At 48.8% G+C, this 17,276-nt stretch overlaps 1 long non-coding RNA gene across 1 annotated transcript; it reads left to right on the top strand.

Moving 5' to 3' along the window:
• Positions 1–447: 447 nt before the first annotated feature.
• LOC148090721 (uncharacterized) lies at positions 448–16,209 on the top strand. Its single transcript, XR_015716364.1, has 3 exons — positions 448–503; positions 7,170–7,283; positions 16,036–16,209. It is a non-coding gene; the product is annotated as an uncharacterized LOC148090721 (long non-coding RNA).
• The last annotated feature ends 1,067 nt before the right edge of the window (positions 16,210–17,276 follow it).

The following is a 17,276-nucleotide window of genomic DNA, read 5'->3' as shown; positions in this document are numbered from 1 at the left end:
CGGAGGAAAAGTGCACCGGTGCTGTCGCCTTAACTGGTTTAACTCCCCTGCAAAACCACAGGCGGCCCTGAGAGCAGCCGTGGGACTCGGGCTGAGGGATGTGTCACTGCACCGTTGTGACATTGAGCTGCTTGATTTAAACAGGTTTTGAACCAGGTCTCCCATTGCAGGCCCTAACAAATAAAATCTGTATTTTCAGTAGGTGGTCTTCTCTGCCTTGCCTTCTGAATTTCCATAAGCGACCAAGTATTTGGCGTCTGAAAAACAACTCTGTTGTCAACGAGGTGATGGCGCCGCAGATCCCTCACTGGCCGCACCTGCGTGGGCCCTGCCCGGCACCTCTGCTTTTGCGTCCTAGACGGCAGGCGCGTGGCCACGTGGCAGTCGTCTAACAGTCTTCACCTGTTCTCTTAGGTTCTCAGCGGCAGGCTTGCCTCCTGTGGATCCCCTTTGCTGTCGCAGCCGATGGTGCCTGTCACACGCTCGGAAGCTCTTCAGTGGAGGTATGTCAGCAATGTCACCGTGCCTGTTGGAAGGAGCCGCGGCAATTTAAATAGGATGTGTTGCAATGGCTGTGGTCGCCTGCAGACATTGCCCATGCGTGAAAGGAGGCCCCTCTGTCAGAGAGAAGGCCCTGGGTGTAAATGCACAGCAGCCAGAGCTCCAGCCCTTCTCTGCTCCTCGGGACCCAGGACAGGCCTGCCTGTGTCATCCCACCGGCGCTGGCTGTCAGTCAATCCAGCCGGGCTCTAGCTGCAGAACTGGAGGCGAATCTTGTGAGTACACGTCTCCCAAGGGCCCAAGAGAAAGGTATCTGAGATCTGCTAACAGTGACACAGAGCGTTGGTACCTAGCGTCCCTCACAGTTTCCTTCATCGGTACTTCTTGTCGTTTCTGTGCCAATGAAAGCTGAGTAGGAAAACAACTGAGATAAAAACAGAGATCTAGACCTACCAGTGGTCCAGGCAAAATGTGGTCCATTGTGCAAGTGGCAGGTGGTTAGTGCCTGTTTTAAGGCAGGATGTGTACTTTGTTAATGGCGTTGAGGGAATGGCACGCCTTTTATGGCTAGTGCAAAGAGTTTTTGTTATTATATTTACTCACGCTTTTTCCTATCCTGTAATCCTCATGTCACATTCTAGAAAGCATAGCCTCTGTTTATAGTGGCAGGTGCAGAGAGACCAAACTGAGTGAGGCAATTCAGAGCAAACCCTGCCACTTAACTAGCTGTGCGTTTTCCTGCGGGTGGTTGGTAGGGTTTCAGTTTCTTGAACAAGGGAGTTGCCCTATCAGAAAAGGAGTCGTCCTCCTAATGACTCAGAAGACTTATTTTACAGCCTGCCTTTGGAAACCAGCGCCAGCATTTAATCGTCTTAATAATAATCCCATGTAGCAAATTATGTTAGGTGCTTAGACACACATTGAGCAGAAGCTGTAGCTGGAAATGTTCACAACTGGTAAGTTGCTCAATGTTACGCTTTTACGGATATGAGAACTTTTATGGGTAAGAATTCCATGGTCAGGATGAACATCTGGTCATAGTTGCTTTTAAAAAGTTAAAATTATTAGAGACATGCAGGGTAAATCTTAAAAGATTCCATCCCCCAGTCACCAGGTGGGTAAAGCAAACCCAAATTGGCTTTTTTTTTAGGTGAATCTCAACCTTGCTCAAGGGTACTCGCTAATCACCAACATTTTTGTCTGGTGCTGTGAATTCCATCCATTTAGCCGATTGCTTAAGCCCCCCCCCGCCCCCCCCCGGAATAAACCAGGCCACGGGAGCGTCTCACACCGCACGTCATTGCCACGGCCCCACGCAGAGCCACCTTTGTTGGGTCACACCCTGGCATGTCGTTGGCCACAGTGAGGAGCATCTTGGGATCAGCCGGGAGAAATGGGCCGTTGAGTGTGCACTTAGAATGCTGGTCAGGGTCATTGTTTTTGAAATTCTGGTGACTGTTTTAAGATGATCCGCACAGTTTTCAGTCAGCTCGGGAATGCAAATCCAGGTTTCCCTGCAGCGGCCGGCTGGTTTGCATTCCCCGGGTCCTACAAAGAACACAACTCACTTTGTTTTCGTCTCTAATTTGACTACTGCAATGCCCGGAGCGGCCTCCCTCTGTCCAATATTCAGAAATGCTTTTTTGTCCACTGTATCATAGGGTTGTATTTTTCTACCTCATTTCCCTAAGGAATTTTCAAGACCAGAATATTAGGATAATTTTCCATTCCCTGTGCAATGAGATATCCATTCGACACATTGATTCGCACAAGCTACAACCAGGGTCACAGACTAGGATGCCCGCAGGGGCCAGGCTGGTGCGATGAAGTGTGACTGAGACCACATATAGGAGCATTTTATTTCAGTTACTGTGAACTCTATACTGGCCCAATAATTCAGGTGGCCTGAAGCCAGGTGGCCATGTGTGTCCCCCAATCAACAATGGGCCAAGCTCTCAGGTGCACACTATGGAGATAAGATAAGACCCCCCCTGCCCTCCAGGGGCTCACACTTTGGTGCAGGGAAAAGACGTGGATATAACCGCTAGAGAGCTAGGGAGCCACAGAGGGAGGAGGATCCGACAGCAGCGGCTGCAGGGCCCAGTCTGTGGAGTACAGAGCAGGTAGACCATATACAAGGGGATCAGCGGGAGCAGTGACTCCAGGCAGCCCCAAGTTGACGAAGGAGATCCCGGGGGTGAACCAAGCTCACGTCGCTGGGATGAGCACACACGTAACCAGCAGAAGATCAATTTGAAGAGGGAAGGCAGACCTGTTTAGCACTATTTCCATAAATTGTTTACTCAACTAATCAGAAAATTAAAATATAGATGCACAGGGACATTAACTGATTTTGGACTCGAAGTCTCCAGACTATTGTGACTGCCTGGAACTTATAATTCGAGTAAATTTTCATTCACCCAGCCTCCAATTACTGGCTGTAATGATGACCTACAAGGGAAGTACAGAATAATTAATGGATTGAAAGCAGTCTGGAAATACGTGGGGCTTTATTAAGTGCATCATAATAATATTTTCAAGCTGGCTTGGTACACAATTACCTGTTTTACAGATTAGGTCCATCTTCATAATGACTATTGCTGACACTTCCTATGAAGATGTGGACCCGAAATAAAAATGCTAGTAAGAAATGAGATTTTAAAATGAAATGAATTCCTTAATTTCCACTATACAAGTGCTAAATCTTTTTTTCTTATTGGGAGACACCTAACTTTCCTGAGAATTATACATCCGATAAAGGGCTTACTCTTTTAAAGTATAACTTTGTTTAGTTTGAACTTCCTATTAGGCTGGTTTTAAAATGGATAGGAAACCTAAGACCCTGTTTAGTTAAATACAAAATATATTTTAGACCATTTAAAGCGGGGCTGGGGAACATCCAGCCCACGGGCCGCATACGGCCAGCACAGTCATTTGGCCTGGCCCTACGAAGGCCTCACCAAAGAGAAGCAGTTCCAGCCATCACCTTAGGGGTGAGTTAGTTAAGTGTTTGACCAAATATAGCAGCTAATTTTTAAGTTGATAATTTTGTATGACCCGAGAATGATGCTATAAATATCCAAATGGTCCTTGGCAGAAAAAAAGTTCCCCACCCCTGATTTATAGGGAAGAGAGCCTCAGCCGATCCTCAGTGTCAGAGGGATCTGGACCTAGTCCTGAATTTTTACAGTGACATTTGCACCCACCCTCGGGATGGCTTGTCACCTGGCTCCTTACTCCGGAGGGTGTTCGGTGACACTGATGAACTTGTAAAATGTGGGCCCACGTTCAGTGCCTCTCATTTGAAAGCCCCAGCCTCCGATTGCAAACTGAGTATGTTTTGCCAGGCACATCATTGGGAACAGGTGCTCGGGGGATTCCAAGAAACCAAGACGGGGACCCAATTAACACACCGACGCAGGAGACGAAAACAGCCCGTGGCTTTGGGCCTGTGAAGCCGCCTTTCTTATAGCCCCTGTCTTTCCTCCCCAGTAATAAAACCTAATCACTTTTCTGGACATCCAAGCCAATCCCGACATCCTGTTACCTCCCCTGAATAAGCTGTATTTTACTATATTACGCGAATTCCAGTTTTGTTACAGCATCTCCCTCTGAGAGTGGGAGCTGTAGGGAGTAGGCTCAGCAGGGACGTCGCCCCGTCGCCTGCGCATGTTTTGTGTGGCTCCAAAGTGCACGTTTTAGCAGGGTGGGCTTCTGGAGGCCGTGTCCCCAGGAGCTGGAAACGTCCATGGTCACATGATGGTGGCACGTGGCAGGAGAATTAGCTGCACCCTGAAAAGTGTGACTGGATGTCTAAAGGGTGGAAATTAACAAACGGAAAGGCAGGCGATCAATGGACAGTGGGGGGAAGCAAGCCGGGGTTCAGACTGGCGAGGCAAAGCTATAAATCGGGGGCACAAGAAAATCAGAAAGTCCAAAAATGAAAATAAAAATCAGAAAGTCCGAAGATAAGAGGCTACGTCAAACAGGCCCAGTGTGATCACGGTGCACACTGCACGCAGCTGTAGATCAGACCAGAAAATGGATTTTTCTTCTTTGGGATCGCGTCTCTCTCAAGATGTAGTCATTGGAAACACAGCAAGGCTTTTTTTTTTTTTTAAATATATCTTTATTGATTTCAGAGAGAGGAGAGGAGAGAGGGAGAGAGAGAGAAACATCAATGATGAGAGTCATGGATCGGCTGCCTCCTGCATGCCCCCAACTGGGGATCGAGCCTGCAACCTGGGCCTGGGCCCTGACCGGGAATCGAACTGCGATCTCCTGGCTCCTAAGTCGATGCTCAACCACTGAGCCACACTGGCCAGGAAGCAATGCTTGTCTCCATAAAGGCTTCCTTTTTGGTAACGCTCCACTTTACTCAGGCCTTTGGAAAGAGCATGAGCGCTTGGGCCATTTGGGGAGTCAGCAGGTTTGCTGCAAGGATTTTTGCTGCTGCTGCTAAACTGCCCCCCCCCCCCCACACACACACACAGCCTCCTCGTCTTCCCTTAAATGGCAAAGGCTGCCTCTGGCTGTGTAGCCGGGAAGTAGCTGAGTTTCCCCTAAGCAGGGTTGGGGCCTGGGTGGATCAGGCCTCAGCCCCCTCCCCCAGGAAGTCCTCCTGGCCTGCAGCTCTGCGAGCTCTTCAGCAGGTGGCCCGGTGTCCGGGTCGAGTTCGCCCAGATTGCAGGCTTTCTTCCTTTTAACCGCTCACGTATTTGAAACCCACTGTCCATTCAACTTGATGACCAAAACTGCACGTCTCATATCAGGGCAGGAGGGTGATTTTCCCCAGACGGTGAAATCGCGGCCACCACACAGCTGTGCAGTGTCCGTGTCAGAGGTTTTATTTTACTTGTTATTAAAGAGGGGACCCGGCTAAGACGTTACAGCCGGTTCAATGAGAAGCCATAAAAACACAGATGTCTGTGGGTGTTGGTTCACTAAGGGGTCCCCCTACACGGATGGCAAGGACACACCACTCTGGGCTGGGGTGGCAGGAGTAAGAAGAAGGGAACTGACAGGACACGGCTTGTCTGGGGCGCAGCTCTGCACACCCCCAGGTCCTGGAGGCTCGCCTGGAGCCCAGGTGGTCTCAGCAACCCATTGCTGCCGCAGGGCCGCACCCCTGAAAAGGACCCGCTGCGGGAGCCGGGAGCGGGAGGTGCAGCCCAAGGACAGGGAAGTGGGGGAGTCCCTGGTGGCCGGGGCCCAGCTCAGGGTCCTTCAGCGACTCTCTCCAACAATGGAGCCGAAGGATGTTGAATGAATACAATGAGTATGTTGAATGGTTTGCAAATGATACAGGCCAGCCTTTTCCGATGGGCGGGAACCTTGCTCCGCCACGGAACAGAATTGATTTGCGTAACTCTACCCAAGAATTACTTTGCGTCGCTGTTAATCATCTAAAATTCACCAAGTTACAGTTCAAGGGCAGGGAAAGGCTAAAGTCGGACGATCTGGAAGTTTCTGTTGGAGACAGTGCATAGTTTTCCAGGGAAGCACATCTCCCCCTCCCCACCTTAATGAGAAAAGATATTAACATTTATCAAGTACCTACGCGTTGCCACAGCCGAAACACTGGGGAAAACCCTCCCACCCGCCTCGGAAGATTAGTTATTAGTACTAACATTACCGTTGAAACATGCCTTAGATTACAGGTTGTATTTAGATTTCATCAGGTTTTCATAAATGGGCTCTTTCTGCCCGGCTCCAGAGCAGGCTCCCACATGACATTCAGCTGTCTCCAGGCGCCTCTGGTCCTTGTTACTCGTGACCTTGACAGTGCCGGGGAGCCCTGGCCAGGGGCACTGTGGACTGGCCTCCGGTCTGCAATCGCCTGCTTTCCTTTGGACTAGAATGGGGCCTGTTGGGGTTTTTTTTTGTTTTTTAAATATGTCTTTATTGATTTCAGGGAGAGGGAGAGAGAGGGAAACATCAGTGATGAGAGTCATGGCTCAGCTGCCTCCTGCACGCCCCCCACTGGGGATCCAGCCCACAACCCGGGCAAGTGCCCTGACCGGGAATCAAGCGGGCATAGGTTGGTGGTCAACCGCTGAGCCACACCGGCCGGGCGTGGGGTCTGGTTTTTCAGACGTGCCTTTATTGTCACATCCGATGGGGGGTATGCAGGATGCATGATATCTCCAGGGTATCTCCGGGGGTGTTGGCCATCCCTCTAGAATCTCTCCGGATTTTTAAGTCACTCTCGGACCCTGCTGTGCAGAGCATGGAGCTGAGGCGGCCGGGCCCTGTCCCCTCCGCCTGTGAGTCAGCTGGCACGCCGCCCCCGGGCAGGAAAGGGCAGGGCCGCCACGGGCCCTGGCGACTGGGCTTGGTTTGTCCCGCACAAGCCGGGGCAGGAGAAGCTCCGCAGAGCCCCTCCCCGCGGGCCTGGGACCTGGGAGCGCCTCCCGAGCAGGAGCAAGGCCCCTCCGCGGGGACTTCCAGGGGGACAGGTAAGCTTCACGCTGAAGGCGACCCCGCGCCTCAGAAACTCCCCACTCCCGGCCCTTCATGTCTTCCATCCGGTGCTATTGATGGCTTCTCTAGGACTCTGTGTGCCCTCTTTTTAAGGATAAAAAGATCCCATGTCATAAATTCATGTGACCGTGGTGTTTTCTAAAAAAACTGCAGACACAATAGACTAAAAATAATCTCTTTTTTAGGTTTTTTCTTCCTGACTTCCTGTACATAAGCAGTTATTCTTCCTAAAGATGACAGATCGTAAGGAAATAAATTCCTGCGCGTGTGGACCTTCTCCTGCGAGCAGACTCTGTCAGGTGGGTTTGGGAGGCCTAAGGAACAAAGGAAAGTGAATTTTTGTGTTTGCTTACTGGATGGACGGTTTAAAACAGGCCACGCCTGCTTCCCTTAGGAGACCTGCCAAGAGCCTGAATGCCCCTGTCACAGGTTCCTGCTTAAATAAAGGAAGGTGGGCGTTAGGCCGCTGTGTCACCCCAGCTCCTCCCAGGCTGTCTCAGGACAGAGGGGCCCAGGGATCATGCAAAGGACAAGCCTTTGCTGCCTGAAAGGACACCTTTCCCAGCGGTGCCCACGGATACGTTTCTGCTGGGTTTTTTATTTTAATTGGAGGGTAGGAGGACTAGCACACGTGGAACCGTTGAACTAAATCTTAAAAATGAAACATGTTGTGAGTCTGTTAACTAAGGGAATGGAATTCCGCTTTAGCTGGGGCGACTGGCTCAGGAGGGATGGTCTACGCAGTCTTCCGCAGAACGTGGTAAACTTGAAAATCAGTTTCATTGGGGTCAAGTGTGTTACACGTGTTACTATTAGAAATAGATCCTAAACTAGTATTTGTTGCAACTCTTACTTTAAAAACATTAAGCTCTATCCCAGCCGGCGTGGCTCAGTGGTTGACCATGGACCTAGGATCCAGGAGATGGGGGTTCGAGTCCCGGTCAGGGCACAGGCCCGGTTGCAGGCTCCTCGATCCCCAGCAGGGGGCAGCCGATCACTGACTCTCTCATCATTGATGTTTCTCTCTCTCCCTCTCCCTTCCTCTCTCTGAAATCAACAAAATATATTTAAAAAACAAGACAAAAAAAATTAAGCTATAAATTTTGCCACAGTTCACCAGCTTAGAGTTTTCTTAGAATGTTTTTCACTAAAAATTTAATTTTTTAAATAGACTCGGGGCTACTCAGAGAACCTATTTCTTCTTGCACGACGCTTTATTAGTTTGTCTTTTAAGGAATTTGTCTGTTAATCTGCAGTGTTAAATGTATTGGCCTAGAGTTCATGAAGTCCCCGGACATTCACCATAGAATTTGCCCTGATGTAATCTGTCCCATTAGCATATGGGGCTTCACTCTTTTTCACGTCACATCTGGCTATTTTGTCAACATTACATATTATCAATTTTATCAAGTAATTTTAATTTCATTTTCTCTCTTGTTTCTCTCTTGCTTTCTATTTTGTTGATTTCCATTTGATCTCTATATTTGCTCTCTTCTACTTTGGGTTAAATGTGATCTTTTGCTAGATTCTGAAGGAAGAAACTTAAGTCATTGACTTGAGCAATTTTTTTTGTTTAATGGAGTTACTTAGTACTATAAATACAGTCCCAATGTGTTTTACAGCATTCAACAGATTTTTTAAAATTTAGTTTTTTTGTTGAAAATATTACAATGTCCCCTTTTCTTCCCATTGCCCCCTTGCACTCCCCCCACCCCCAGGCCTTCCCCTCACTGTTGCCGGTGTCCATGGGCTATGCATATACGCATGTAAGCTCTGTGGTTAATCTCTCCCCACCCACACCCCCCTCCCACCCACCCCGCCTTCCCTCTGAGATCCTCAGTCTGCTCCATGCTTCTGTGTCTCTGGATCTGTTTTGTTCATCAGTTTATTTTGTTCATTAGATTCCACATATAAGTGAGATCATGTGATATTTGTCTTTCTCTGACTGGCTTATTTCACTTAGCATAGTACTTTCTAGTTCCCGCCATGCTGTGCCAAAGGATAAAAGATCCTTCTTTTTCACAGCTGCATAGTATTCCATGGTGTGAATGTCCCACAGCTTTTTATCCACTCATCTGATGGGCACTTGGGCTGTTTCCAGATCTTAGTTATTGTAAATTGCGCCGCTATGACATAGGGGTGCATAAGTTCTTTGTGATTGGGTTGTTTGTCTTCCTTTTGTTAAGTTGTATAGTTCCTCATATATTTTGGATATTAACCTTTTATCCGATGTGTCGTTGGCAAATACGTTCTCCCATACAGTGGGCCCCCTTTTCCTTTTGTTGATGGTTTCTTTTGCTGGGCAGAAGCTTTTTAGTTTGATGTGGTCCCATGTGTTTATTTTCCCCTTAGTTTCCCTTGCCCTAGGAGATGTATCAGCAAACATGTTGCCACGAGAGATGTCTGGGATTTTGCTGCCATGTTTTCCACTAGAATTTTTATGGGTTCATGTCTTAGATTTAAGTCTTTTATCCATTTTGAATTTGCTTTTGTGTATGGGTAAGTTGGTGGTCTAGTTTCATTTTTTTGCATGTACCTGTCCAATTTTCCCAACACCACTTATTGAAAAGACTGTCTTTACTCCATTGTATGCTCTTGCCTTCGTTGTCAGATATTAACTGACCATCATGGGGTGGGTCGATTTCTGGGCTCTGTTCTGTTCCACTGATGGATAGGTCTGTTCTTGTGCCAGGACCAGACTGTTTTGATTACAGTGGCTTTGTAGTATAGCCTGATATATTGTGATCCCTCCAGCTTTGTTATTATTTCTCAAGATTGCTGCAGCTATTCAGGGTCTTTTTTGGTTCTGTACAAATTTTTGGAATATTTGTTCTAGCTCTGTGAAATATGCTGTTGATAATTTAAGGAGCATTGCATCGAATCTGTACCTTGCTTTGGGAAGTATGGACATTTCAATGATGTTGTGTCTTCCAATCCATGAACACAGTATATACTTCCACTTGTTTATATCTTCCTCTATCTCTTTTTTCAGTGTCCTGTAGTTTTCTGAGTACAGGTCTTTTACCTCCTTGGTTAGGTTTATTACTAAGTATCTTAATTTTTTTGTTGCAGTAGTAAATGGGATTTTTTTTACTTTCTGTTTCTGAGAGTTCATTATTGGTGAATAAAAATGCCATCAATTTCTGGGTGTTAATTTTGTATCCTGCTACCTTGCTGAATTCATTTATTAAATCTAGTAGCTTTTTTGGTGGAGTCTTTAGGGTTTTCTATGTACAATATCGTGTCATCTGCAAATAATGACAGTTTTGTTTCCTCCTTTCCAATTTGGAGGCCTTTTATGTTTTCTTCTTGTCTGATCGCTGTGGCTGGGACTTCCAGTACTGTGTGGAGTAACAGTTGTGAAAGTGGACACCCCTGTCTTGTTCCTGTTCTTAGGGGAAATGGTTTTAGCTTTTGCCCATTGAGTATGATGTTGGCTATAGATTTGTCATATGTGGCTTTTGTTATGTTGAGGTTTGTTCCCTCTGTTCCCACTTTGCTGGGAGTTTTTTTCAAAAATGGATGTTGGATTTTGTCAAACGCGTTTTCTGCATCTATTGTTATGATCATGTGATTTTTGTCTTTTGTTTTTGTGATGTATCACATTTATTGATTTGCAGATATTATACCAGCCTTGCATCCCTGGAATAAATCCCACCTGGTTGTGGTGTATGGTCTTTTTAATATATTGCTGCATCCATTTTGCTAATATTTTTTAGGATTTTGGCATCTGTGTTCATCAGGGATATTGGCCTGTAATTCTCTTTCTTTGTCGTTTCTTTACCTGGTTTCCGAATTAGGATAATGCTGGCCTTCTAAAAAGAGCTTGGAAGTTTTCCCTCCTCTTGGATTTTTTGGAATAGTTTGAGGGGTGTAGGTGCTAATTCTTCTTTGAATGCTTGGCATGCGGGTATTGTTACGTTTCATGTTGCCCCACAGGTCCTTTAAACTGTCCTCCTGTTTTTTAATTGTTTTTTCTTTTTGGTTCTCTGATTGAGTGATTTTTTTTGACCCTGTCTTCTAATTCACTGATCCGATCCTCAGCTTCCTCTAATCTGCTATTTATTCCTTCCAGTGTGTTCTTTATTTCTGCTATGTCAGTCTTCATTTCCGACTGGTCATTTTTTATCGTTTCTGTATCTTTTCCATATCCTCGTAATCAGTATTCTGAACTCTATCTCTGACAAATTGCTTATCTCCATTTCATTTAGCCCTTCTGGAGAATTCTCTTGTTCTTTCATTTGGGGCTTGTTTTTTGGTTTGTTTGTTTTTTTGTCTCCCCATTTTGGCTGCCTGTTTGGGTTTGTTTCTATGTGTTAGGTAGATCTGCTACGACTCTCAGTCTTTTTGCAGGGTCTCTGGTGCAGGACAATGCTAGACGCTGTTTGTGACCGGCCCTGAGTACTCTGTTTGGAGCTATCCACAATCTACAGCTTGTGGCTCCCTCTGCTGGGGTTGGGTGCATTTGGACAGGACCAAGATGTTCACCAAGGTCTGCTTTTCCAAGCCCCAGGGCCAGGAGCAGATCAGGCAACAACTCTAAGTACCCAGAGATCTGCCTCTGCCCACAGACTGATTGTTATTTTCAGTCTTTTTTTTTTTTTTAATATGTTTTTGTTGATTTCAGAGAGAGGAATGTAGAGGGAGAGAGATAGAAACATCAGTGATGAGAGAGACATTGATTGGCTGCCTCCTGCATGCCCCCCACTGGGGATTGAGCCTGCACCCCAGGCATGTGCCCTGACCGGGAATCGAACCCCGATCTCCTGGATCCTGGGTCGATGCTCAGCCACTGAGCCACACCAGCCGGGCTATTTGCTATCTGTTTTCTGTTTGCCCCGTCTCTTTGGCCCCTTTCTTTCTCTTTCTGTCTCCTTTCGGATTCATTGAATATGTTTTTGTGATTCCCTTTTGCCTCCTTTTGGGCTCATTAGCTGTACTATGTGTTGCTGTTCTAGTCACTGCTTTAGGATTGGACTTGAACTTACCATGGGCAACCGTCATGTGATGTCAGGCACTTTATATGTAGGAAACCTGTGAGAGCGCACTTCCATTTCTCACCTCCTGACGCTTGTGTTATTGTCGAACATTTTACTTAATATTAAGAACTTACTGAGCAAGAAGGAAGAGAGAGAGAAACAAAGGAAAGGAGGGAACAAAGGAAGAGGGGAGAGAGACAGAGAGACAGACAGAGACAGCAAAATAGAGCTGTAATGCCTGAGATGCGATTCTAATACCCAAGAAGCTCTGAAAACCAGCAGATTTCCACGACACATTTTACAGCAATACATGACCTCATCTGAGTTGATTTGGTGGCACGAGGCTAGTCGTAGTCTTCCTCCCTCGGGTGTAATTAGTCACACATTTCACTAGAGAACGTTGTGCGGGAGGAGTTCACACAGCGGACCTGAGACTTGTCCTTGGCAAGGCCACCTGCAAGGTCGGCCCTCGACTGGCATCTGGGAGCTTGGATTTGGGGAGGTGGCTACCATCCCCTGACCCAAACGAGTGGCTCCCTGCACCTACACCACTCATCGAAACAACGTGGTTTATGCTGAAAACCCTGTTTTTCCTTCTGGGAGCCTTGAATTTGGGGCTGTGCCGGGCAGAGGGCGTTTGTGAGTGGAGCCCCCAGTAAAAGCCCTGCACCGAGTCTCTAATGAGCTCCTGTGGCAGACAGCGTGTCACAGGTGTGGTCACAATTTGTAGCTGCAGGAATGAAGGGCGGCCTGTGTGGCTCCGCGGGGAGGGGACTCCGGGAAGCTTACGCCTGGTTTCCTCTGGACGTCGCCCCTCGAGCCTTTTATCTTTGCTGGTTTTACTTTGTGTCCTGTTGCTGTCATAAATCCCGGCCCTGAGCACGAGCACATGATGCCGGGCTCTGGGAGTCCTCCCGGCGTATCGCCAGAGCGGGAGGAGGGCTTGGGGACCCCGGCACAAAAGCGGGTGTGATTGATTGTGTAGAGCGCCACTTGGAAGGAGCCGGGGTTGCCAGGGGCGCGCGCTCTGCGCCTCAGTGCCTGAGGTCCCCAGAGCTTTGGATTCCAGCCCAAGTGGGACCTGCGATTTTGGAGAAAAGACCGTGAAACTGGGTCCACAAACACACACCCAAGGAGATAGAAGCAGCTTCCGCTTAAAAGTAGTTGAGGTGTTTTTATTACTGATTCTTTCCAGGTGGGATAAGTGGCGATGCCTTAAGTCACCTTGATGATGATGAAGGTCCTCGTAATTAAAAATAATAACAGCTGACATCTCTGAGGTCCTCGTGCCCAGCATCAGATGCTGTTTTGTTTTATTTGTATTGATTTTAGAGAGATGGGAAGGGGAGAGGGAGAGACATCGATTTGTGGCTCCACTGATTGATGCTTTAGTGGTTGGTGCTTGTATGCGCCCTGACTGGGATCGAACCCACAGCCTTGGTCTATGGGGCCGATGCTCCGACCAGCCGGGGCCCAGGCACTGTGTTTAACTCCCCAGAAACTCAGGGATGCCCGTATGATTACTGTTCCTTTGCTTGTTGAAAAGGAGCTCAGGCTCAGGTTTGTTTTGCAACATGACCAATGCGACACCGTTCAGTAGGCCCGGAGGCTGGATTTCAGCCCGAGGTCACTGGGTTCGCTGTTTCCTTTCGTTTTCTCTGTCTCCTCGCTCCCAGACTCACCTCTGGGCCCCTCCCTGGGCTGTGTTTACAGAATTGCACCAGCCTGTTTGCTCGTCTCGGGGCTGAGGGCGAGTGAGGGCCCTTGTGTCCTCGCCACGCGGTCACCGCCGTGCGCTGACCCCTCACACCAGTGACCTTGAGCCGTATTAAGTTTTCTGAGTGCCGACAAAGGCAGACTTGATCAATCCCACTTGGAGGAAACAAAACTAAGTCGCAGAGCAGAGGGGGAGGATGCAGGGGTCAGAATGGAAGCTAGGACTCGGGTCCCAAACAAGGCTCTGACCGAGCAGGGACGGGGGTCACGGTTGGGCTTCCTTCCACGTGGCGCGCAGGGGGTGCCCCAGGCCCAAAGCTCCTCTTAGAAGGTCATTGGGCGTTGGTAGAGAAGTGGTTGCGCCTGGCGATCCCCTGGGGGGGGGGGGTAGTTAGAAGATACACCTGGGCCACCCCCCCAGAGGTTCCGATTTCACTGGTCCAGGGTGGCATGTGCACCAGGAGTATTAGACTTTCCGGATGATTTTATTGTGCAAAAGTTAATAACGGGACACTGTGTTCTCAGGTGTTCTCAGGCAGCAGGAGCCTGGCCTCGGTGGTGTGTAGGGAGAGGGGACAAATAGTCTAGAATCGGGGTTTTATGCTCAGACGTCACCCTGTGGGCCCTGGAGAGGTTCTGGAGATAACAGGAGAAAAGTGATACTAATAGGCTTGGTCGGCAGCTACATCAGGAGGTAGGAGGACCCGCCTGGGACATGCTCTCTAGCTAGGGAATCTCTGTGTTGACTGTATCTCGAATGTTCTCCAGATAGACGCAGTGAAGACATCAGAGCATCGCAGCGTAACAGAAACATCAGGACACCGGCTCCCTTCTCTGTAGCTAATTCCCGAGCCTCTGATTTGATTTTCGAGGGGGCGGGGGGCTGGGAGAGTGGGATGGAAATGAGTGAGGTTTGAACCAGCACACGTGTGGCGAATAAAAAAGCCGTGGAAACCAGCTTCCATCTGGTTTGCTTTTCCCATCTCGCCTGCTTTCCAGGGAAGACCCGAGGCCGCATCCGGAGGCCGGCACTGCCCCCTGCAGGGAGAAATCGGGGAGCAGCTGCCGTCGAACCTGAATTTTCTCCTGAGCCTCCAGGGAAGCCAGGGGCACCCAGCACTGCTCCTGTGTCATCGCTGGCCCTCCCGCCGGGCCATCCTGGCACTCCCTTGGTCCTTACATTCAGACTAGCTTCGGAATGACTACTTTTTCTCCAAAAAGGTACTTTTTTCCCCCCGAAAATTTTACATCTCTCAAATCAGAATGTGTCCTGGAATTGATGGCCTGTCAGTGTAATGGGAAGATTTATTTTCCTTTGTGGTACATGAAGGAGCAGCTTACAGCCGATGTCATCTTATACTTGGAAAAATACGGCAGTATTTATTTTGCATGTATCTGAGGTGTGGCCTGAAGGAAAGGACATAACTATTTTTTTAAATATATATATATTTAAAAATATATAAAATATATATATGTGTGTGTCTTTATTCATTTCAGAGAGAAGGGAGAGAGAGAAACATCAATGGTGAGAGTCATGGATCGGCTGCCTCCTGCTCGCCCCCTGCTGGGGATCGAGGGGCCTGCACCCCGGGCCTGTGCCCTGACCGGGAATCGAACCGCGATCTCCTGGATCCTAGGTCAACGCTCAACCACTGAGCCATACCTGGCGGGGCAAGTATGTAACTTATTTTTTAATGTGAAACACCCACTGTCACCTTGAGCCTCTGAAGCCCCGTCTTTCTTCGCTCTGCATCTCGCTTATTGACTAGTGTCTGGGCTTTGGTGCTGCGTCCCGGTGGCCTGGCCCATGCGCGATGCACGCGTGCTCTTCAGCCACTCGCTCACTTTCCTTCGTCCCGTCCGCGCCCCCCCCCCCCGTCCCCTGACAGCAGTCAGTCTGTCCCCCATGTCCACGCCTCTGCTCTTATTTTGCGGGTCAGTTTATCTTGTTCATTAGATTCTCCATATAAGTGAGATCATGTGGTATTTGTCTTTCTCTGACTGGCCTATTTTGCTTCGCATTTTATTATAATCTCCAGGCCCGTCCATGCTGCCCCAAAAGGTAAGAGGTCCTTTTTACAGACTTTAGAGAGGAAGGTGGCGGGGGGAGAAACATTGATTAAAAAAATCAATGTTTTGTTAATGCTCCACTTATTCATTCATTCATTGGTTGATTCTTGTATATGCCCTGACCGGGGATCGAACCCCCAACCTTGGTGTAGCTGGATGATGCTCTAACCACGTAGCTACCCGGCCAAGGCTGTAACCCTCTATTTCTAAATCTATATGACAGAATGCAAAAATGGGGGGAAACTAACCTAAAAAAATTCATATTATTTTTTGATCTCCTCTCCAGACACTAGACTGGACTCCGACTGAATTAAATTTTGCAGAAAGCTCAAGACAATTAGCAGGAGCAGAGATCCGGCAGCAGCAGAAAGTCCGCGTGGGGCCACCCGTGCCAGTCAGAGTCCAAATAAGTTGACCTGCAGCCGGGGACAGCGCTGGTTTCCCTCCGGGCCTATCCCCAGGCCAAGCTTGGAAGCCACAGCCCAGCAGAAAAGGTAAAGTGTCTGAGGGGAGACGGGAGGAACCTGTCATTGCTCGAACCCGGGGCCCGCCTGCAGCCGAATTGAACAGTAACCTTGGCAGAGGCGTGTTTGCAGCGGGACAGCCGGGGAGACACACAGCAGGATTTATTCGACGTGTGGGCGAAGACCCGTTTCTGTCGGGAGATTTGTCTTCCATGTATGTGGGGGGGGGAGAAAAGCCTAGAATTGGGGCCAGGCCCCTCAGGCCACCCGTTTGGGACTGGCTGGAAGATGCTGCATCTCCCCTGATGAAAAGCAGGGGACCCGGGGGACAGGCCCGGCAGGCGGGCTGGGGAGCGTCTGGCTGGGCCCGAGCCTTCCCGCCGGAGCTCATCAGGCAGCTGTGTCTGTCCCCGAGCCCTGCTGAGCCTGGGACACGGCCCGCTGCAGCCCTTCAGCGGTCCGATCCGGACAGCAGTGTTACAAAATAGGAATATTCCTCCCCTGCCTGAGATTTACAGGGAGCAGCATTTTTTCATCTGTTCACCAAGCCTGTGATACTGGGAAACGTTGGCCTTCGTCGAATGGGTGTTAAATGGCAATTGTGCCGACTGGTGGGTGGTTTCCCCCTGTCCCACATTAGCAAAAGAAAAGCTATTAATACTTATACATCTTTTTTTTTTTAATATATTTTTATTGATTTCAGAGAGGCAGGGAGAGAGAGAGAAACATCAATGAGGAGAATCATTGATCAGCTGCCTCCCGCACGCCCCCTGCTGGGGACCGAGGAGCCTGCACCCCGGGCCTGTGCCCTGACCGGGAATCGAACCGCGACCTCCTGGTTCACAGGTCGATGCTCACCCACTGAGCCACGCCGGCCGGGCTGCTACACACATCTTTTAAAGACAGAGGCCTCAATACGGCGTCTCAAAAATTATCCTCTGTTCTCCTGAGCACAGGCTTGAAGCCACAGGTGGAACTGAGACTAAGAGAGTAGCCATGGTGACATTCTCTTATCCAGCTCATTTCTGTGTGTCCTCAGGGTGCTCCCCCACTTCTGTTCCTA

This window comes from Miniopterus natalensis, chromosome 22 (assembly GCF_054644295.1).
Source record: "Miniopterus natalensis isolate mMinNat1 chromosome 22, mMinNat1.hap1, whole genome shotgun sequence".
Taxonomy (NCBI): domain Eukaryota; kingdom Metazoa; phylum Chordata; class Mammalia; order Chiroptera; family Miniopteridae; genus Miniopterus; species Miniopterus natalensis.
Note: the sequence above shows the minus strand (reverse complement) of the source record. Positions and strands in the feature narration are given on the sequence as shown.